The sequence below is a fragment of the Muntiacus reevesi genome, chromosome 4 (assembly GCF_963930625.1).
Source record: "Muntiacus reevesi chromosome 4, mMunRee1.1, whole genome shotgun sequence".
NCBI classification, from domain to species: domain Eukaryota; kingdom Metazoa; phylum Chordata; class Mammalia; order Artiodactyla; family Cervidae; genus Muntiacus; species Muntiacus reevesi.
In genome coordinates, this window is record NC_089252.1 from 156644375 (window position 1) to 156668943 (window position 24569).

The 24569-nt window shown below is 36.4% G+C and overlaps 1 protein-coding gene and 1 pseudogene across 1 annotated transcript in view; one reads left to right on the forward strand and one right to left on the reverse strand.

The window, feature by feature from the left end:
* Positions 1 to 24569, forward strand: part of SLC2A13 (solute carrier family 2 member 13) — a 484362-nt gene that overhangs the window by 417113 nt on the left and 42680 nt on the right. The window lies entirely within an intron of this gene.
* Positions 8378 to 9025, reverse strand: LOC136166134 (small ribosomal subunit protein eS7-like; annotated as a pseudogene).

Sequence of the window (24569 nt, forward strand, 5' to 3'; positions counted from 1 at the left end):
AATTTCACAACAATTAACATTTTTTGTTTTTGTTTTGAAATTACATTCTCCAGAGCCCTTGTAAAATTGATTTGGATATTCAAATACAAATGGTCATGTGATTTTAAATAATCTGTTCTGCTTTAGCTAACATTTTGTTATTCTAAGCTTTCTCAGAGAGCAGTCAGTATCAGAAAAAAGGCTGTAAAAATTTCAGGGAACTTGCTATAGCTAAGAAAGTGTTTAATGAATAACTAGCCATTAATTGTCTCTTGCTGGTTTACTTAATTACCCATCAGTCCCCAAGCTTTTTGACACCAGTGACTGGTTTCATGGAAGACAATTTTTTCACAGACAGAGGGGTGGAGTGGTTCAGGTGATAATGTGAGCAAGAGGGAGATAATGCAGGCCACAATGAAATAGATGGGGAGCAGCAGATGAAGCTTCACTCACTTGCCTGCCACTTACCACCTGCTTTGCAGCCCAGTTCCTAGCAGGGGTTCGGGGACCCCTTCAATTACCCATGAAACTAGATGAATTCTCCCCACAGCTTTCTGCTCTCTGCCTGTGTTTCTAAAATGTCCATTCAGCTATCTTTTCTTTTTTTCCATTCAGCAAACAAAAGTGAAGAAAAGGCCAGGTAACTCCCCTTTCTCTGTCTTTTGTCAAAGATCTTGACTGAACTGCCCACTCAGATCCAGTTTCCAAGGTACCTGACTTACTGAGGAAGTATCACCTCCGACTCCTCTCACATCCCTTTGCCTTTTAATGGACAGGTTATTTATACAGAATAGATTTTTAGTCAGGTATAGTTGATTTACAATATTACATAATTTTTAGATGTGCAACATAGTGATTCACAGTTTTTAAAAATTATACTCCATTTATAGTTATTATAAAATATTGGCTGTATTCCCTATGCCATACAGTATATCATTGTAGTTCATTTATTTTATATATACTTGTTTGCACCTCTTAATTCCCTACCTTATTTTGCCTCTCCCCCTTCTCTCTTCCCACTTGTAACAACTAGTTTGTTCTCTATTTATCAGTATGTTTCTTTCTTGTTATATTCACTGGTTTGTATTATTTTTCAGATTTCACACATAAGTCATATCATACAGTATTTGACTTTCTCTACCTGACTTATTTCTAAGCATAATGCCATCCAAATTCATCTGTGTTGTAGCAAACAGCAAGTTTTCATTCTTTGTTATGGCTGACTTGTGTCCAGGAGTAGAATTGCTGGATCATATGGTAGTTCTAATTTTTAGGTTTTTGAGGAACTTCCACAGTGCCAAGTTACATTCACACCAGCAGTGTAGAAAGGGTTGCCTTTTCTCCACATCATTCCCAACATTTGTTGTTTGTGGTCTTTTTGGTGATAGCATTCTGACAGGTATGTGGTGATATGTCACTGTTTTTTATTTGTGTTTCCCTGATTATTAGTGATATGTATGTATCCCCTCCCTCTAGAGCCTCTCTCTTCCCCGCTCAACCCACCCCTCTAGGTCGTCACAGAACACCAGGCTGGCCTCCCTCTGTTATATAATAGCTTCCTGCTACCTACCTGTTTTAGACATAATAGTGTATATTTGTCAACGCTACTTTCTCATTTTGTCCTAACCTCTCTTTCTCCCACTGTGTCCTCAAATGCAAAAGCCTTTAAGTTTAATTAGGTCTCATTTGGGCTTCTCTGGTAGCTCAGGGGTAAAGAATCTGCCTGCCAATGCGGGATATGCAGGCTCAATCCCTAGATCAGGAAGATCCCCTGAAGAGGGAAATGGCAATCCACTCCAGTGTTCTTGCCTGGGAAGGCCCATGGATAGAGGAGCCTGGAGGGCTAAAATTCATCGGGTCACAAGAGAGTCGGACATGACTTTGTAACTAAACAACAATGACAAAGTCTCATTTGTCTGTTTTTACTTTTGTTTCCTTTGCCTTAGGAGACAAATAAAAAAAAAAAATAAATAACTACTGTGATTTATAGCAAAGTGTTTTGCCTTGGTTTTCTTCTACAAGTTTTACAGTTTCTGATCTTACATTTATTTAGGTTTTTAACCCATTTTGAGTTTGCTTCTGTATGTGGTGTGAGGAAATGTTCTTATCTCATTCTTTTGTGTGTAGCTTTCCTATTTTCCCAGCACCACTTATTGAAGAGACTGTCTTTTATCCATTGTATATTCTTGCCTCTTTGTCATAGGTTAACTGGTCATAAAAGTGGGTTTTTTCCTGGGCTCTCTGTTGTGTTGCATTGATCCGTGTGTCTGTTTTTCTGCCAGTATCATACTATTTAGATTACTGTATCTCTGTAGTATAGTCTGAAGTCAGGGAGGGTGATGCCGCTAGTCCTACTCTTTTTTTCTCAAGGTGTTTTTGCTTTTCAGAGTGTTTTGTCTTTCCATACAAATGGATTACTACAAACAACTGTATGCCAATAAAATGGATAATCTGTAAGAAACGAATTCCTAGAAACGTACAATCTTCCAGGACTGAACCAAGCAGAAACAGAAAATATGAATAGACCCATTACAGTACTAAAATTGAACCAGTAATAAAAAGTCCAAACTTTGCTTCACAGGTGAATTCTACCAAATATTTAGAGAATTAACACCTATCCTTTTCAAACTATTAGGAAAAAATAGCAGAGGAAGGAATACTTCTGAATGCATTGTAAGGGGCCAGAACCTCTCTGCTACCAAAATCAGAGAAAGATATCACACAAAAAAATTATAGGTCAATATCACTGGTGAACATAGATACAGAAATCTTCAATAAAATATTAGCAAACTGAATCCAACAATACAGTAAAAATACCATACACCATGGTCAAGTGAGATTATCTCATGGATGCAAGGATGGTTCAGTATCCACAAATCAGTCAATGTGATATATCACATTAACAGTTTAAAGCCTAAAAGCCATGTGATCATGCCAGTGGATCCAGAAAAAGCTTTTGACAAAATTCAACACCCCTCACTGACTCAGTGGACATGAGTTAGAGCAAACTCCGAGAGATGGTGAAGGACAGGGAAGCCTGGCATGCTGCAGTCCATGGGGTGGCAGAGTCAGACACAGCTTAGCAACTAGACAATAATAATAACATCCATTTATGATAAAAACTCTTCAGCAGGTGGGTATATAGGGAGCATGTGTGCATGCTCAGTCCCTTAGTCATGTCCAACTCTTTGCGACCCTGTGAACTGTAGCCTGCCAGGCTCCTGTGTCCATGGGATTGTCCTGGCAAGTCTACTGGAATAGGTTGCCATTCCTCTTCCAGGGAGTGTTCCCAACTCAGGGATCAAACCAGTGCTCCTGCATTAAGGGCAGATTCTTTACCACTGCGCCACCAGGAAGGCCATAGAGGGGACATAATTCAGCATAATAAAGGCCATATATGATAAGCCCATGGATAACATGACACTCCATGGTGAAAAGTTAAAACATTTCCTCTAAACAAGACAAGTATGCCCACTCTTGCCACTTTTATTCATTGTGTGTGTGTGTGTGTGTGTGTGTGTGTGTGTGTGTGCGCTCAATCACTCAATTGTGTCCGGCTCTTTGTGACCCCCAAGGACTATATATCCTGCCAGATTTCTGTCCATGCAATTTCCCAAGCAAGAATACTCCCGTGGCTTGCCATTTCCTTCTCCAGGGAATCTTCCCTACCCAGGGATCAAACCCAGTCTCCTGCATTGGCAGGCAGATTCTTTACCACTGAGTCACCTGGGAAGCCCTTTATACAACATATTAGCCATTTTAGGTAATCAGACAAGAACAATAAAAGGAATCCAGGTTGCAAAAGGAGAAATAAAACTGTCACTGTTTGCAGGTGACATGATTATACTATATACATAAAATTCTAAAGATGATACCAAACAACTACTAGAGCTCATCAATGGATTTGGTAAAGTTTCAAGATACAAGAGCAATATACAGAAATTTGTAGCATTGCTATATAGTAATAATGAGTTATCAGAAAGGGAATTTGAGGGAATACCGTTTACCACTGCATCGAAAAGAATAAACTATCTAGGAATAGACTTACCTAAGGAGGTAAAAGACCTGTACTCAGAAAACTACGAGTACACTGATGAAGGAAACTGAAGACAACAGAAACAGGGGGATTAGAAGAATTAATATTGTTGAAAAGACCATACAACCAGAGGCAATATCAGAGTCACTACAATCCCTATCAAAATACCAGAAGCATTTTTTAAAGAATAGATCTTTCAGTGAGACCTGTCAGCAGTATTTACAACTTCTTCAAAGCTTTTTTTTTTTTTTTAACACATGTATCAATAGATCAGTTTTAAGTATGGTTTTTACATGCCAATAGCCTATGGGAGTAAGGACTGTGAAAAGAAAAAAAAAAAAATCAGAGGCACTAAGAACCTGAAAGAAAGAGTATAATGTGGGTGGCTGCTGCTGCCTGGAAAAACTCATCATTTATCCTGTGGCCCTCTTCACAACAGATGCAGAATCCTTCTTCCCTCCCCTTCTACTACCCTTGTTTCCAACTCCTGGCCTCTCTTCCCTGGATTGCTTCAGAAACCTTTTAAACTCATCTCCCTGCTTTAGCCCTGGCCCCTCCACAACCTCCCCACTATTGTGTCCTCCACAAAACTTCCACAGCAGCCCTTTACAGCCGGAAGACAGATCACACTGCTGTTCTATGCAGGACTCTCATGGTTTCCCATGAATAAAACCTTGGAATAAAAACCACCCCTACAAAGTCCTATACACTCTGCTCATGTGAAACATGCTTCTCTGACCTCGCCTTCCAGTACTGTCTTCCTTGCTCTCGTTGCTGCAGCTCCTGTTCTTGTGGATACTGAGCAGGCTTCCCTCTTGGGCTTCCACACTTGCCTGGAAAGCTCTCTCTTCAGATACCTCCTGGCCGTCTCCCTTCCGTCTCTGCTCAATCATCGCTTTACATTAGAGTCGTTACCTGAGATCCCTATTAAAAAAAATAATAAAACTATCCCTGCTGGACTCATTGTACTTTTAACTCTCTTTTGTTTCTCTTTTTAGTAATAATGATACTGTGTTTATATTTATAAATATAAGCATATTTGTATGTTCATCTGTTTTTTTCTGTGTGGCCACTTAAAATGTAAGCTCCTTGAGAGCAAAGATCTTTTCTGCTTTAGTGCTGTGACACCACAGACTAGAAAAATACCTTGAGCCTGGGAATCATGTGGTAAATATTGCTGCCTCAAGTCACCAATCTGTGTCCCGATTGTGGTGTACTGCGGTTAGCAAAAGTGGCAGAACAACCTAAGGGCAGAGGAACCAGAGAACACTAGAGGAAGCATAAGTATATAACATGAGAATAGTAAGTAAATTGGTTTTGACAGGTAATAATAATTATTAGCTTAGCAGTTTTGGGAATGAATGTTAAACTCTATCCTCATGATTGTGAAGTTGTCAGTTTTATTTGAAAACTGTGTTGCTCTACATAGTGTTGCTCTGCAAAGCTTGAAGTATATTTAATCAGGTGTTTACAAGATTAGAACTATTATATTTTTCCAATGAAATGAACGTTTTATTATTATGAGTCATTTATGCTTGATGACTAATTTTGCCTTAAAATCCGTTATGTCTTCTATTGTGTGGTTTCACCAGTTTTCTTTTTGTTAATTTTGTTTGTCACATCTTTTCGTTATTATTTCAGCTATTAGGCATGTCTTCTGAATAGCCTGTGTAGTAATTTCCCCCTCCATTCTAACCAGTGCCTGTTCATCAAATTACATCTTTGTTTACATTTATCCACATGCAAAACAGTTTTCTGTTCATAATTTCTTTCTCTTTTCTTGAAAAATAGCTGATATACATTTTTATGTTAGTTTCAGGTGTGCTACATGATCTGACATTTGCATGCATTATGAAATGGTCACCTTAGTCATCTACCCCATACAAATTTACTAAGAATCTGCTGCTGCTAAGTCACTTCAGTCGTGTCTGACTCTGTGCAACCCCATCCCTGGGATTCTCCAGGCAAGAACACTGGAGTGGGCTGCCGTTTCCTTCTCCAATGCATAAAAGTGAAAAGTGAAAGTGAAGTCGCTCAGTCACGTTCGACTCTTCGCAACCCCATGGACTGCAGCCTACCAGGCTCCTCCGTTCATGGAATTTTCCAGGCAAGAGTTTTGGAGTGGGGTGCCATTGCCTTCTCCGATATTACATCCTCATGGCTTATTTATTTTATAACTGGAGGTTTGTACCTCTTAATTCCTTTCACCTGTTTTTCCCAACAATTCCTACCTGCCTTTTTTCGGACAACCACCTGTTTATTTTCTATACCTATAAGTATGTCTTTGTTCTGTTTTCTTTGTTTTAGATCTCACATATAAGTGAGTTCACATAGTATTTGTCTTTGTCTGACTTATTCAATTAGCATAGTACCCTCCAAGTCCATCCGTGTTGTTGCAGAAAGCAAGATTTCAACTTTTTATGAATGAGTAACATTCCAGTGTGTGTGTGTGTAACATCTGTTTTATCCATTCATCTATCCATGGACGTTCATCTATCCAAGGTTGTGTCCATATCTAGGCTGTTATAAATAATGTTACAGTGGGCATAAGGGCACATTTATCTTTTTGAATTAATGGTTTTTTCCTTTGGGTAAATACCCAGAAGTGAAACTGGTGGATAATATGGTAGGTCTATTCTATTATGAATCTTTTGAGGAACCTCAATACAGTTTTCCACAGTGGCACAACAGGTTGCATTCCCACCAACAGTGCACAGGTTTCCCATTTATTTACATCCTTGCCAATGCTTGTTATTTAAGGTCCTTTTAATAATAGTCTTTCTGACAGGTGTGCAGTGATATCTCATTGCAGCTTTGATTTGCATTTCCTTGATGGTTAGTGATGCCAAATCTCTTTTGTGTGCCTCCATCTCTCTGTCTTCTTTGGAAAAATATCTGTGAGGATCATCTGGTCATATTTAGTTGTGTGGGTTTTTTATGTTGGGTTGTAAAAATTCTTTAGATGTTTTTGGTATTAATCCATTATTGGGTATATTAGCTGCATAAATCTCCTCCCATTCTATCTATGACTTTTTCATTTGGTTGATAGTTTTCTTCACTGTGCAAAAGCCTTTTAGTAGGATATAATCCCATTTATGTATTTTTGCTTTTGTTTTCTGTGCCTTGAGGAGACAAGTCCAAAAAAATTATTCCTAAGACTGAGATCAAAGAACCCACTGCCTATGTATTCCTCAAGGAGTTTAATGGTTTCAGTTCCTAATTTCAATTCTTTTATCTGTTTTGAGTTTATTTTTGTACACTGTCTGATAAAGTAATTTAGTTTGATTCTTTTGCATGTAGATGTCCAGTTTTCTCAACACTGTTTATTGAAGAGTGTCTTTTCCCCTGTATATAATCTTATATTCTTTGTTGTTGATTAATTGACCGTATATGTGTGGATTTATTTCTGTGCTCTCAGTTCTTTTCTTTGATGTATATGTTTAACCTTGTGCTCGTATCACGGTGTTTTGATTATTATAGCTTTTTAGTATAGTTAGAAATCAGGGAGCATGTTACCTCTTTGTTCTTTCTCAAGATTTGTTTGGATATTGAGTCTTTGTGTTTCCATAAAAACTTTGTAATTATTTGTTCTAGGTCTGTGAAAAGAATGTACTTGGTATTTTGATCAGCATTGCATTGAATCTGTAGATTTACTGAAGTAGTATGGACATTTTAACAATTTTATTCTTCCAATTCATGAGCATAGATTTATATATAGCCATTTATTTATGTCTTTTAACTTCTTTCATTAATGTAATACAGTTTTCAGAGTACAAGTATTTAATATTGTATCCTGTAACATTAGTAAATTTACTTATTATTTCTAATAGTTTTTGATAGTGTCTTTTGAATTTTCTATGTAGTATATCACGTCATTTGCAAACAACGATGGTTTTACTTCTCCCTTTCTGATTTGGATTCCTTTTATTTATTTATTTATTTATTTATTTGGTACTCTTTTCTGATTGCTGTGGCTAGGAATCTCAATACTGTGATGAATAATAGTGGCCAGAATGGACATGCTTATCATCGCTTTGATCTTAGAGGAAATGCTTTCAGCTTTTCACTGTTGAATATGAAGTTGGCTGTGGGTTTGTCATATTTATCCTTATGTTTTGAGGTATGTTCCCTCTATACCGCCTTAGTTAAGAGTTTGTATTATGAATACATTTTGAATTTTTCCAAAAGCCTTTTTTGCATCTATTGAAATGATCTTTTTTTTTCTTTTTGCTAAGGTGAGGTTTCATATTGATGTATTTGCAGATATTGAACCATCCTGGCTTCCCTAGGATTAATCCCACTTAATCATGGTGCCTAATCCTTTCAACATATTGTTCTTTTTTTTTTTTTTTTTTTTTACTGTGAATAATATTTTATTTAGTCATTTGTTTTACAACTGAAACTCTGGGAATTCAAAATTAACGTCTTTGCCCGTAAGCTTCTTATAGACACCAGAAAATGTTTCAACCTTGTGTTCCACGTTGTTCTGCTGAGCCTTGTCCAGATGGACCTTTATGAGTCGGCTGCCCGTCCAGCTTCACGCGGATCCTCTTGCCCACGATCTGACTGGGGAAAACCAAGTCCTCCAGGATGGTGTCGTGCACGGCGGTCAGAGTGCGGCTCCTGGGACGTTTCTGCTTATTTTTCGTACGGCTTTTTCGAGTTGGCTTAGGCAGAATTCTCCTCTGGGCAATGAAGACGACGTGCTTCCCACTGAACTTCTCCAGCTCGCGCACCAGGCGCACCTGGATTTTCTGGAAAGACTTCAGCTGCGGGACGGGGACGAAGATGATGATAGCTTTCCGGCCACCGCCAACTTCGATCTCCTTGGCGGCCGTGATGTTCAGCTCCCGCAGCTGAGCCTTGAGGTCCGAGTTCATCTCCAGCTCCAGCAGGGCCTGGGAGATGCCTGACTCGAACTTGTCCGGCTTCTCGCCTTTGGGCTTGACGATCTTGGCGCTGGAGCTGAACATGGCCGGGACCTTGTAGAGGCGGCCAAAGGTTCTTGCCGCCGACTCGAGCAGGCCTAGGAAGAGGTCAACATATTGTTGAATTAGGTTTCCTAATATTTTGTTGAGGATTTTAACATCTGTTTTCATCAGTGATGTTGGCCTATAATTTTATTTTTTTGTAGTGCCTTGGTCTGGTATTATCAAGATGACGCTGGTCTTGTATAGAGTTCAGAACTGTTCCATCCTCTTCATTTTTTTGGAATAGTTTTAAGGATAGATGTTAGCTCTCTAAGTTTTTGTAGAATTCACCTCTGAAGTCATGTGGCTTGAACTTTTGTTTGTTGTGAGTAGTTTTGATTATTGATTCAATTTATTTGCTGCTAACTAGTCTGTTCATATTTTTTATTTCTTCCTAAGTCAGTCTTGGGGGATTATAGATTTCTAGACATTTAGCCATTTCCTCTCATTTGTCCATTACATTGGCATATAATTATTCATAGTAACCTTTTATGATCCTTTGTAATTCTGTTGTTGGTTATAACTTCTCCTGTTTCATTCATGATTTTATTAATTTGAGTCCTTTTTTTTCTTGATGTATCTAGCTGAAGCTTTATCAATCTTATCTTTTCCAAAGACCAACTCTTAGTTTCATTGGTCTCTTTTATTATGTTTTTTAGTCTCTATTTTATTTCTGCTCAGATCTTTCTTTTTTCTTTCTTTCCATTAATATTAATATTGGATTTTTTTGTTTTTCTTCTAGTCCTTTTGGTGAAAGATTAGATCATTTATTTGTGATTTTTCTCATTTTCTGTGGTAGGCTTTTATCACTCTAAACTTAGAACTGCTTTTGTTGCATATTACATATTTCACTGTGTTTTTATCCACTTTTACTTGTTTCTACATCTTTTTTTTAAATTTCTTATTTGATTTTGTCAGTGACCCATTGGTTGTTTAGTATTGTTTACAGTCCACGTTTGTGCTTTTTGTAGGGTGTTTTTTTCTTCTAGTTGATTCATAATCTAATACATTTGTGGTCAGAAAACATAATTAATGTAATTTCAGTATTCTTAAATTTTGACTGTTTTCTATCCTGGAGAAAGTCCCATATGCATTTTTTTTTTTAATGTACATTTTGCCTGTTTTGCATGGAATATTTTCTGTATATCTACTAAACCATCTGATCTAATGTGCTATTTATTGCCAGTGTTTCTTTATTGTTTTTTGTCTGTATTGTCTTTCCATTGATTTATGTGATATGTTAGTCCCCCCACTAGTATTGTCTTACTGTCAATTTTTTTCCCTTTATGTTTGTTTCTATTCAATTTATGTATTTAGGTGTTGCAGCATTGAAGGAATATATATTTGCAATTGTTCTGTCTTCTTCTTGGATTGATCCTTTTGTCATCATGCAGTGTTCTTCTTTGTCTCTTGTTACTGTCTTTGTTTTAAAGTCTATTTTGTCTGATAGAAGTGTTGATACTTCAGCTTTCTTTTGATTTACATTTCATGCAGCATCTTTTTCCATTTTTTCAATTTCAGTCTGTGTGTGCCTTCAAACCTGAAGTCAGTTTCTTGTAAGCAGCATATATGCAGATTTTGTTTTCATATCTGTTCATCCAGCCTATGCATTTGGATAAGAACATATTGTTGATTTAAAGTTAATTATTGATTATCATACTGATTGTCCTTTTGTTCTTTTTTTCTGTTTATTTTGTAGTTTGGAGTTTTTTGTCTGTTTTGGGGGGCTCCTTTTGCTTGTTCTCTCTTCCTCTGTAATTTGACTAGCTTTGTGTTATGCTTGAACTCCATTCTTTTTTGTGTGTTTATCTGTTATAAGTTTTTGGTTTGTTATTACTGTGAAGTTCATATTTAACTATATATGTATATATATGTGTGTGTAATACACATATATAAATATATGATTATTTTAAGTGGATAATCTCTTAAATTCAAACACATTCTAACCACCTTACATTTTAATACCCCCAGTGTTTCATGTTTTTGACATCATGTTTTACATCTTTTTGTTTTGTGTATCTCTTAAATTCTTATTCTGAATATAGATGATTTGATACTTTTGTCTTTTAACATTCCTTCCAGCTTAATGAGGTTTTGTTTTGCTACCCCTAGTGTTATTTTCTTTCACCAGTGAGATTTTCCCTTTTATGATTTTTATATTTGTAGTTGCGCCCTTCTTCTTTTCCACTTAGAGAAGTCTCTTCAACATTTCTTGTAAAGCTGGTTTAGTGGTACTGAATTATTTTAGCTTTTGCTAGTCTGCAAAACTCTTTATCTCTTCTTCAAATTGAGTGATAACCTAGCCAGATAAAGTATTGTTTTTCGAGATTTTTTTCCTTTCATTTCTTTGAATATATCATGCCACTCTCTTCTAGTTTTGCTGTAAAGTCAGATAGCAGTCTTTTTAGAGTTTCCTTCTATACAGTTGCTTTTCTCTTGCAGTTTTCTTAATATTCTCTATCTTTAATTTTTGCCCTTTTAATTATTGTGTCTTTGTATAGACCTCTTTGGATTAAGCTTGTTTGGGACTATCTTTGCTTCCAGGACCTAGATGTCTATTTCCTTGCCAGGTTAGGGAAAATTTAAGTTCTTCTTTCTTCAAATAATTTCTCTACTTCTCTCTCCCACTGTTCTCCTGTGGGATCCTTATAATATGAATTTAGGTATGACACTTATTGTCTCTGAGTCTCTTAAACTTACCTTCATTTTTTTATTTTTATTTTTTTTTTTCTGTTCTGCTTGGATGATTTCCACTACTCTGTCTACTCTAGGTCATATATCTGTTTCTCTGCAATATCTAATCTACAATGATTCTTTCTAGTGCACTTTTTAATTTCAGCTATTATATATTTCAGCTATTTGGTTCTTCATATCTAGTAACTCTGTTGAAATTCTCACTGTGGTCATCCATTCTTCTCCTTAGTTCACTGAGCACCTTTATGATGATTACCTTGAATACTTTATCAGATAGATCGCTTATCTCCACTTTGTGTAGTTCATTGTCTGAGTTCATTTCTTGTTCCTTCATTTGCAATATATTTCTTGGTCTCCTCATTTTGCTCAATTCTCTGTGTTTATTTCTTTGTTAGGCAGGTCATTACATTTCCCCAGGCTTGAAGAACTGACCTTATATAGAAGATCTCCTATGTGTCCGGGCAACACGGTCCCCCCTGTTCGCTGGAACTATATGCTCTAGGGGTATCTTTTAAATGGGATGTATATGCTCTTCTGATGTGGGGAGACTGACTGCCGTGGGCATGTGTAGGCTGGACTGACTCCCAGCCCAGGCGACTCACATCTGCTGTTATATGGGACCAGGTCCCTCCCAGTCTTTCTGCACTAGCACCTCAGGGTTGGTGCTAACCCTGGGGCAGGTTCCCACCACTACTAAGCTACAGGAAAGATTCCAAAATAGCACTTGCCAGAGCCAGTGTTCAGTTTAGTTCAGTTGCTCAGTCGTGTCCAACTCTTTGTGACCCCATGGACTGCAGCACACCAGGCCTCCCTGTCCATCACCAACTCCTGGAGTTTACTCAAACTCATGTCCATTGAGTCAGTGATATCATCCAATCTTCTCATCCTCTCTTGTCCCCTTCTTCTCCCGCCTTCAATCTTTCCCAACATCAAAGTTTTCATAAATGAGTCAGCTCTTCATATCAGGTGGCCAAAGTATTGGAGCCAGTGTTATCACAGTATAATTAGCTCTCCAAACTTGCTGTTGCCAGTATCTCCTTCCCACAGGAAGTCCCAATTGCCTCCTACCTCTCCAGGTAGCTCTCCAAGATCAGCAAGTGGGCCTGACACAAGCCCCTCTGTGCTGGGAAGTCAGAGTGTGTCACATTTTGCATATGCCCTTGATAATGGAGTCTCTGTCTTGAAGTTCTTCAAGCTCTTCTGAATGTAAGCCCTGCTGGTTTTTAGAGCCAGACCTTCTGGGAGTTCGTCTTCCTGGTGTAGGATCCCCAGGCTGGGGAGCCCAATGTGGGGCTCAGAACTATAACTCTCTGAGGAGAATCTCTATGACTGTGATATTCCTCCCACTTGTGGGTCACCAACCTGGTAGTCCTGATTATACCCCATCTTTGGTCCTACTACCCATCTCATTGTGGTTCCTTATTTATGTATTTAGTTATGCAAAATCTTCCCTGGTAGTCTTCAGGTTGTTCTTATAGATAATTGCTCTATAAGTAGATATAATTTTGGTGTGCCCATGAGAGGAGATCCAACCAGTTCATCCTAAAGGATATTCATTGGAAGGACTGATGCTGAAGCTGAAACTCCAATACTTTGGCCACCTAATGTGAAGAACTAACTCAGTGGAAAAGGCCTTGATGCTGGGAATGATTGAAGGCAGGAGGAGACAGGGACAACAGAGGATGAGATGATTGTATGGCATCACCAACTCAGTGGACATGAGTTTAGTAAGCTCTGGGATTTGGTGATGGAGAGGGAAGCCTGGTGTGCTGCAGTCCATGGGGTCACAAAGAATCGGACACGACTGAGCAACTGAACTGAACTGATGAGAGGAGATTATTTCAGTGTCTTCCCTCTCTACAATTTTGGCCATCCCCTCATAATTTCTTGTTCCATATTTTTCCTTCTGTTTTTTTCTAAACTTACATTCATAAATATATGACTATATATAAGAAGAAATATGTGTGTGCCTAGTCACTCAGTCATGTCCGACTCTCTGTGACCTGATGGAGTATAACCCACCAGGCTCCTCTGCCCATGGGACTCTCCAGGCAAGAATATTGGAGTGGGTTGCCATGCCCTCCTCCAGGGGATCTTCCTGACCCAAGAATTGAACTGGGGTCTTCTGCTTTGCAGGCAGATTCTTTACTAGCTAAGCTACCAAGCAAGTCCAAGAAGAAATATATATATTTATATTTATTTATATATTAAGAAGAAATATATACATATATAAATAAATATAAATATATGTATCTATTTCTTCTTTCTACTGTATCCTTCAGAAGCCTCTTCTACAAGAGTATTGATATACAGCTCTCCCAAGAGTCGTCTGAAATTTTGCTTATTTTTGCATCACTGTTTATTGATAATAATCTGGTCACAGAAATCTAGATTCACAGTTTTTTCTCATAATACTTTGAAAATGTCATCTCATAGTCTTCTGAATAGCCAGATGCCAGGCTAGTTTTCATTTACTTTTAAAGTATTCTTTGCTTCCTTTAGATGCTTTAATCCCTGTTCTTTGTCTTTAGTATTCTGTAGTTCCCATAATGTACATTGATATGAATTTAATTTTACTTATCCTGCTAGTGATGATTGTTCTTCATAAATATGAAGTCTTGTTTTTCATCAGTTACCAAAAATTCTCAGTATCCTGTATCTCAAAATATTGTCCCTCTTCCCAAATTCTCTCCTCTGTCCTTCTGTAATTTCAGTGAGATGCATGTTGGCCATCACATTCTGCCTTCTCTGTCTCTATTTCATGTCTTTTTAGTGCCATGTTCTGGGAAGTTATATCAGATCATTCTCCAGTCTTTGATTTTCTTCACTGGGGTCTAATCTGATGGTTAGCCCATCTATTGAAGGGTTTCTTTCCTATGACTATTTAAGTCATATTTGATTCTTTTTCAAATTGATTGTTTTATAGTCTTTTGTTCATATCTTAGCTATCTCCTTTAAATCATTTAACTATTATTATTTTTTTTTTTTTGCTTCTAGTTTTTGTTGCTATTCCTTTTCATAGAATGTTCTTCTACTATTGTCATAAGATCTAGCGCCTACCTGCCATTTAGATCTCACTTCTCTGCAAGACCAGGGACATTAAAAACTTCAAGAGCATTAAACAACAGAGCGTTAAACCAGCTCTTCTAAGCATGGGCCTATGCAATAGCACATGTCACACATTCATGAAGCTGTTCACTGCTGTGGCACCTGGAATGGTGCATGGCTCAATAAATATTTTGTTTTATGAGTGAATAACTTAGTTCATTATTTTTAGGGTAACAAAAGCAATTTACTTTTAGGTCAAAGATATTCCAGAATGACTTGCCCAATCCCTAAAGCCAGAAAATCTCAAATATCATATGTATGCATTTAATAGATATAAAAGTAACCCACAATCAGAATTTTAAAGGATTAGCTTAGAAGCAAGAAAAATATTCTTCCCATTCAGATTCTCAAAGATGGCTTCTGGGACCAAAAGACATTAAATGACATGTTTTTGTTTATATAATACAAAATGATGTTTGATGATGATGTTTATTATAGAAAAAAATTAATATTATCAAAGCTGCCAAGAACATATGAAGGCAGATTTTACATTTTTTTTAGTAATATTTTTATTTTATTCTTTTCAGAGTGCTAGTAAAGTTCAAAACTATCATATGGACTAACTAGGTTTTATTATCTGGAAAATTTCAGTCATATTGAAATTCATCATTAGTATATTATCTTGCTACTAGATTTTACTATAACCTTGATCCAAGGACAGTTAATCCTCTATGGTCAGATAACTGAGTACCAAGCTTCACAAGAGGAAATGAATTTGAATTTGTTAACTTCTGTCGTTTCCCTATACTTATATGATTTTACAACTTTATCAGAATGCACTTCAAAATATTTTTATGAATGTGTAAGTTATTCTAGACTAAAAATCACTCTAAAAAATTTCTAGTTGGTTGTTTGATTAATGTATATTTTAGCTAAGTTTTTGTTAATGCACAATAATGGATAAATAGGTTAATGATCTCCCCAATAACAGCAGCAAAACCATGGATTAAAAATGTGACAGTCAATTGCCATATCTCTTTCTTCCTGCATTTTCTTTTAATTTATGTGGTAAAGCCTACAGTGGTTTTTTAAATGGTGCTGTAGCTGTTTAGAGTTTTACAATGGTATGACAGGTAGAGTATAAGGCATTTTAATGAAGTGCTGGATATTATACCTGATAGGCATAGTATTGCCTCAGGTCTAAGAAATGAATGACCATGTTCTGATCATGATTTTAGGTTTTTATCTACGCAACCTACTAGCTACCATTGAGTTTACTTTTCATTTTTAATGGTTGCTTTAAAATAGTCATGATCTTTTCAAATTAAGTCTTTAACAATAAAGAATTTTCCATCTGTTCATTACTTAGCTCTTTATATTTCCTAAATGTGTATTTTTGTTGAAATGATCTATCATGGGCTTTCTGGTTAGTTATATTCAATGAATAGTGATAGAATCTTACAGTTGTAAGTGCTCTTAAAAATGATTGAGTTCAAGGGTAGTGATGTGCCCTTCTCCAGCCATTTCTTCACCATGTCTTACCCTGGCACACATTACTATTTGGTTACAGTCTCCTTTCCTAACGAGGTCCAAGCAGCCTGGGAATCTTCCTCAAAACAATATTGACTGTCCTCCAACTAATAATTCCTAGATCCTAGTTCTTTCATTTTATAGGTGAGGAAACTGAATTTCAGTCATTTTAAATAATTGGTTAAGACTGACAAAGCCAACTAATTAATGGCCAAGATAGAACAAGAAGGTAAGTCAGCTGACTCCCAATTAAATCCTGTTTCTCTCAGCACTGGTACCTTCAGTGAATATTCCTACTCTAGTAATCTTTTTATTCAACTACCGGGCTTGTTTAAAAAAAAAAAAAAGAAGAAATTTAATAGTATGTATACCTCCTTGCTACATGGAAGACACCCAGGAAAACTGAGTAACTCCTTAAAATGGTCCAACCCCTCACCTAAATAACATCTTCAGCTTCAGCTAAAAACAAAAGAAGATATTGGGGAGGGAGGGGAGTCAATTATGGGATCAACTGTCTGACATTTAAAATAATCTCAGAGTGGAATACTGCCAATTTTATATCTTATCTTTGTGCCAAAGGAAATTAGGCTATGCCAAAAGGTCAGCCTCTCAAGTAGATTGTCATCATCTCTAAGGGAATTTCACTGTTTATGACTCTGCTCCCCATAGAGCCTCCTGTGGGAATGGGCCTGCCAAATCTTACTGAGAATAAGTTGCTTTTCTGTTTATATTATTTTCAGACAAGACTTTACCCACAAATTTTTCTCTAGTTTACAATTCTCATTCAGAACATGTCAGTATCAGTTACCTCTCTCCACAAATGCCAAGGATTTGAAGTTGTATAACTGGTGTGGGAAGCTCAGAGGCAGTTTTAGAATTTCCCTGATTTCTCTGTGTACTAAGAAGATTGGAATACTTCCAACTAAATATCATGATAAGTATTGTGTATAAGTTTTCTTTGCAAGGATCTGTTTCTTGTGGAATTGAAGAAAGAACTGGTATCTATCTTCATTACATACTTTGTATGTAACAGCTTCTTTGGTACAGATAAGGAACAAATTCTTTACTCTAAAGATTCAGACAGGTTACAAACTATGCTGTTATGAATTTGATTCTCTCTGGACCAGCGAACTGAAAGGTCTACCAATTTTCTTTCTGGGTAATGTGAACTCATGGCTCAACAAATGCTCCTCAATAGTCAGACATTAGTAGTGGGAAAATATTATATTCCTCTTTGTCTCTCTGCATTTTTTTTTTATGATAGGCCTTTAAGTGCACTTAGCTACTGCATGTCACTGACATCCATCTCCACCTTTCGAATTGCTATTAGTTGTACAGACCAATTTGTATCCTTGATTTGCTTAATCTTTTTGACTCACGAACTCACTGTATCTCAAGATTTTTTTTTTTTTTTTTGAGCTGTCATACTTGTTTCCTTTATTTGCTTGCTCGGCCAGTAGCAGTGAAAATGAAACTTACTTTTACTCTAATCTTGGAAATTACTCTGCATAGTTCCCTGAGAAAGTATACATTGGGGGTGCTAATGTTCAGAATTAAGATAATTCTCCAGATGGTTGTACATTTCCTGAGGTGGGAATGGGTGGTAAGGGTGATATAGTTTAAAGACAGTTTGTTTCATAACCTCAATTTATTTGGGGGACCATTTATAGAGTATTTGAACTTCATTTAGTATAAAGGGGTGTGAGAGATTTTTATGTTTATACAAAGGTACCATAGGACATGTTCTAAAAGCTTAGGAAAACCTTGAGTAGAGGTGATGTGTCTCATAAGTCTCTCTGCTACCTTAGCACTAGCGTAGGGTATTCCTTGGAAGTATATGCATGTACCTTGTAAAGAGGCTGAACTCAGAAGGCAAGGCTAGAAGACCTACATAGGAGCGAAGCACTGGCTCTACAGTTTAAAAAAATTAATGGGCTCTTATACATAATCAATTCAGTTCAGTTCAGTCTCTCAGTCGTGTCTGACTCTTTGCAACCCCATGAATCGCAGCACGCCAGGCCTCCCTGTCCATCACTAACTCCCGGAGTTTACTCAAACTCATGTCCATCGAGTCGGTGATGCCATCCAGCCTTCTTATCCTCTGTCGTCCCCTTCTCCTCCTGCCCTCAATCTTTCCCAACATCAGGGTTTTTTCCAGTGAGTCAACTCTTCCCATCAGGTAGCCAAAGTATTGGAGTTTCAGGTTCAGCATCAGTCCTTCCAGTGCACACCCAGAACTTACACATAATAGTATGTTGTAAATTTTTGATGAATTAAAAGTTACATGGGAATATAGGTTTTAATTTACTGTAAAGGTTTCTTCTTTTGTCTTTCAATTTCTTATTCAGATTCATTGATCTTCGTTTTATATTTGAAAGCCCCTTGGAAATATAGATTTTAATTTACTGTAAAAGTTTCTTCTTTTGCCTTTCAATTTCTTATAAAGATTAATTGATCTTCACTTTATACTCAAAAGCCCCTATATTAGTAATCTATTTCTATATTATAAAACCCCCAAATTTAGCAGCATCACACAATAAACATTTATGGCATCATATAGTTAATATGTGTCAGAATCCAGAAACAGCTTGAGAGATTCTAGCTCACTGTTCATAGACTGCTGTCATTTGAAGTCTTAACTGGAGCTGAAGAATTCACTTCCAAGGTGATTCACTCATATGCTTGGCAAGTTAATGCTGGTTGTTGTCATTCATGCCTTAGTTTCTCTTCGTATGTAGCTCCCCTTCAGGCTGCTTGAGTGTCCCCATGACATGGCATCTGGCTTCCGCAGAACAAGTGATCCAAGAGACCAGAAAGGCAGGAGTCAGAATATCTTTCACGAATGAGCTTCAAAAGTTATACTCTATTATTCCACAATATTATGATTGAAAGTCATTCAGTTGTGTCCAACTCTGCAACCCTACGGACTATAGCCAGCCAGGCTCCTCTGTCCATGGAATTCTCCAGGCAAGAATACTGGAGTGGGTAGCCTATCCCTTCTAGAGGGAATCTTCCCAACCCAGGAATCGAACCGGGGTCTCCTGCACTGCAGGTGGATTCTTTACCATCTGAGCTCCCAGGGAAGCCCATTAGTTACACATGTTAACCCTATTCAGTGAAACTACACTGGAGCATGTGTACTGGCAAGTGGAATCACTGGGTGACACCTCGCAGCCTGCTCCCCACAACTCCAAATAAAAATCATGTGTGAAGTAGATTTTAATCAAAAACAATAGCTTTTATATTTGTACAGACAGAATGTATACTTTTGAGTATGTGTCTTTGTATGCCTATATCTGCCATAATTAGCATATAACATGTCCCATTAACTTTTTTATTTTAGAGCACAGTTGTATTGGGAGTATGATTAAGTGATCTTTTTTATGTTTATCATTCTCACAGAATAAAAGTTACCAATATGAGACAACAAAAATTAGGCAATTGTCTTCATCATCTATGTAAAGCAAATTGAAGTATTTAGCTATAAGAGGAGATGGGTTATTGAACTAGTTCCTCATTTTGTGTCAAATCACGACATACATTTTTTACATATTACTGTTGTTTATGAAAATGGAAAATCATTTTCTGCTACAGAACCATAATATAAATGAGAAAATATTGAGCTGAAATGGGAAATTAACATTATAATCATAGCTCAGGAAATGCAAGTCAGAAATCCAAAATAAGTTCAGTGTATGCTGAAAATGTTGTCATTTTTTAATGTACTTAAAGATAATTATATTGCAAACATAATACAATTTTACCATTGTTTCCCAGTTGAAAGGCTTAGGGATGCTTGCATGCTTACTTTAAATTCCTTGAAGAAGTGTATGTTGTTTTCTTAGCATCAGAACTTATACAAATAATAAAAATGAATAGTTTTCACTGTTCCTTAGTTAGTTATATTTACCCTAAGTGAAGTATCAAATAAAATTTTTAGGTAATTTTTTAAGTTTTAAAGAGTGATCAAAAAGCAATCTACTGCACTGTCAAGAGTGAAACAAACCATCTTTCTAAATGGAAATTTGTCAATACTTATCAAGAGATTTAATAATGTTGTCAAGAGATTTAATAATAATGTCAATAATGATTAGCAACCTCATTTCTAGAAATGTGTTATAAGGAAATAACTGGAGAGGAAGTCAAGGTTCACGGCAGCATTATTATTATTTTAAATATCATAATAATATCCAGTGAACAAATGATAAAATAAAAGGTGCTACATACTAATTATGTTATTTAGTGTACAGACTACACTGTTGTAGCCAAATGATCTATCTAAATAAAGCTTATTTAAGTCAATTTCAATGTTCCAGAGGTACTAAATCTTGTAACTCTGCACCACAGCATGGTCAAGGGACATAGGTCTCTACTCTCTTTCTCTGTTAATTTGAAGAATAATACCTTCTACACTGTTTCAGCCAACTCACCATTACCATCACTTTGTGCCAGCCCATGGGAATGGGAAAAAAAGAACAGAGAGCAAGCAGCTGTCTTTTAAGAAAATGACCTGGAAGTCATATACCTTATTTCTGCTCACATTCCAATGGCTAAAACTTAATAACTTTGTCACACTCAGATAAAGTTAGAATGTTAAGGTCTATACCCTGCATTGTGAGAGTGGAGGAAATATGAGAGCTGCCATGCATAACCTTGAAAACATTATTTTAAGTGAAAGAAGCCAGTTATAAAAGGTCACATACTATATGATTCCATGAAGTGTCCATAATGGGCAAATCTCTAGAGACAAAAAATAGATTTATGGTTGTCAGTGGCTAGAAGGAGGAAGGAGACTGCTAACGAGAGAGGAGTGATAAAAATTCTTTTAGGGGTATTCCAAAATTAGATAGCGATGGTAGTGGCACAACTCTGAATATGCTTAAAAAAAAAAAAAAAAAAAACGCTGAATTATATACTTGAAAATGATGAATTTTATGGCATGTGAATTATATTTCAATAAGGCTGTTATAAGAGAAAAAACTGTTCCCGTGCAGAAAAATACAAGGCAACCTTCCTTTCTCAACCCTTAAGTGGGTAAAAGAGAAACCTCCACCCCAAGAACCAGAAGTCAGCCCTTCATGTGGCTTCAGCCTGAATGCATCATACTCCCTATGTCTAAAACCTCCAGCTAAGGTCTTAATCTAAAGTGGGTCCTGGTTTTACAGCAGCCCCCTTGGGTCTAGCAGAAGCAAATGTGAATTCTCTTTGGAAATATCAACCTCAATCAAAACTTCAGATCATTCACATCGTAAAATTCCAAGGAAAACAAACTATTCACAGACCAAATCATAAAACATCTAAGGTTACTAGCCACCTCAATGGGAATCAAAGAAACACAGGACAGCAGCAATTACCTGCAGAGGTTTCGGGTATTAGGTTTGTTTTATATATATACACACACATATATAATCACAATTAATATGTTTTAAAAATAAAAGAGAATTGAAAATATGAGCAAGGAATAGACAGATTTAAAAAATAATTCTAACATTCTAGAAAAGAAATATGATACATTAAGTTAAATTTTTGGTTATAGATTTATTAACAGATTTGACTTAATGGAATTGATGAACTGGAAGACAGATATTAAAACGTATCCTTAACAAAGTCTAAAGAAACAAAAAGAGGGAAAAAAATGAGAAAGAGATCAGGATATAAGATGGATTAAGATAAGAAATTTGATAAAGTTCAAAGTGGAATTCTAGAAGGAGAAAAATAGAGGGATTGGGGAAGAGACAGTATTTGAAAATATAACTGAGAATATTCCAGAATATTTGAATCCACAGATTTAAGAAAGTATCCCCAGCAATGTAAGTAAGATGCTATCCACACTAAAATGTCTTAGTGTGAAACTGCTAAACAACAGAGAGAAAAAAAATCTTAAAAACAGCTAATGAAGGTAGAAAAAGAAATCATTTTTCAAGGCAAGAACAATTAGATTAACAGCTTATTTTTTCAACAGAATCCAGAAGAGAATTGAATTATATTGTCAATGTGCTGAGAGAAAATAGACATCAACTTATAATTCTTTGTTCGTTGAAAATATCTTTCAAGAGTCATAGTAAAGGGCTGTCAGTTTCTCAGAAATTCTTTGAATCTCAAAACGTGACAGAAAAGGTAATTTATTCAAGCAGTTGCCACAGGGAGAACAGCCAATGGAAGTTTCTCTCTGAAAATGAAGGTGAAGATTTTATACAGGAAAGAGATAAAAGCAGCCATGTGCCAGCTGCAAGGTTGATGGGTGGTGGTCAGGCAGGTGTCTTACAGAAAGGAGATGTCTTCCTTGCAATTTGACCATCACAAGTCATTATGTCCTCTTTCTAGGAATTGTTGGCTCAAAAGAGGGACATAGAGGGAGAGGGTTAGTTTCTCAGTACCAAAGAACAAGGAGGTGGTGTAAATCAGAGCAGAAAATGTTGACAATTCCCCAAAGCCTGTCCCCTTAAAAACAAGGAGGACAGAGTCTAGCATCTGTCAGCCTTAATGGGCCTGTTGAGATAAAAGTTATTAGAATGGAGGTCAGTTTAAGGGTTAAAGTTTCCTTTTGCTTCTGTTCTGAGATGATGTTCTGGGATCATTTGTTTTGAAAGGATGTTACTGCTTAGCTAAATGAACCTAGAAATTATACATTTAATGAGAAGAGCAGATGAATGAACAGCTTTTGGAGGACTGTTCAAAGCTGAATTTCTAACAGAAATGTCCGAGATGCCCAGGCCCATTTACCCAAGGCAGAGTTCATCCCAGAAGTCAGAACAAAGTTGTCTATACAGAGAACAATTTGTGTGGCTTCACATCAAAAAGGTTCTGAGGGATGTACAAATACATATCATCTCCAAAGACTGTACCAGAACCCCACTCTGGAGATTAAGATGGAGGCAAAGATGACTTGGCAATTCCATATGAATGTTAGAATCAGCTTATTTATTACAAGAAGCCTGCTAAGATTTTAACTGGGTTTTGTGTTGACTCTTACAGATCAATTTGGGGGAAACTGCTATCTTTAATAATGGACAAAATATATCTCTGCATTTATTTAGTCTTTAATTTTTTTGCAGTGTTTTGTAGTTGTTAGTATATACACCTTACACATTTCTGTCAAATTTATTCCTAAATATTTCCTATTTTGGATGCTGTTGTTAATAGAATTGCTGTTAATTTCCAATGGTTTGTTTTTGTATGTAGAAATATAATAGAATTTTATATGTTAATCTTAAAAAGATAACCTTGCTAAATACGCATATTCTAGTAACTTGTTTTTTGTTAATTCCATTAGATTTTCTATATATATAGTCAGGTTCTTTGCAAACTTTAAAACTTTCAATAGAAAATATAGTTACATATCTTTATGACCCAGGAAACATGAAAGATTTTTTTAAACCAGTTCTAGAAAATACAGACCATAATGGAGATTATAGATGTATTTCCGAACTTTGATTCATGAAAGAATACCTTAGAGAAAGTGAAAAAAGAAGCCCTACAGTGATAGAAAATATGTACAATGTATATACTTGGCAACGTCTTAGTATTTAGAATTGTGCTACCTAATAGGGTAGCCACAAGCCACTGTGGCTTTGGCACTTGAAATGTGTCTTGTCTTAACTGAGATGTGCTGTAATGTAAAATGCAAGCCAAATTTCAAAGACTTAGCCCCCCCAAAAAAGTATAATATCTTATTAATAATTTTATATTGAGTACACGTTTCATCTACCATAGAAGCAGATGATTTAAAAAAAAAAAAAAACTAGTTAGGTTCAGTGCAGAGTTATCCCTTGTCTGCAGCTGGGGAGAATCTAAATTTGGTGCAACTCCTTAGGAGTTATCCATGAAGTTGACTGTGCATATATCTATCATCCAACAATTTTACTTCCTCTACTAGAGAAATTCTTAGACACATGCACAGGGAACATGTTAAAAATATGTTCATAGCAGCATTATATGCAGTTTTTTAAAACTGGGGGGAAATGGATAAACTGGTATATTCATACAAGTATATACTACAGACCGCTGAAAATGAACTGTAAGCTAAAGGAATCAACATGGATGACTCTCAAAAGCTTAATCTGAAAGAATGAAGCAAGTCATAAAAGAAAACATGTGGTATCCCATTATATAAAACTCAAAATCATGTACAACCAAGCTATTTATTTTTTAAGAATGCATATATAGATACTGTTATTATATAGAGAGACAGCATGATTATCACAGAATTAATGATAGTCACTATCTGTGGGCCAAGGGAGGGGATACAATCAGAAAGTAGTCAATAGACATCTTCTAAAGTCTACTCCTAAAGTAGTTCTTAACCTGGTTGA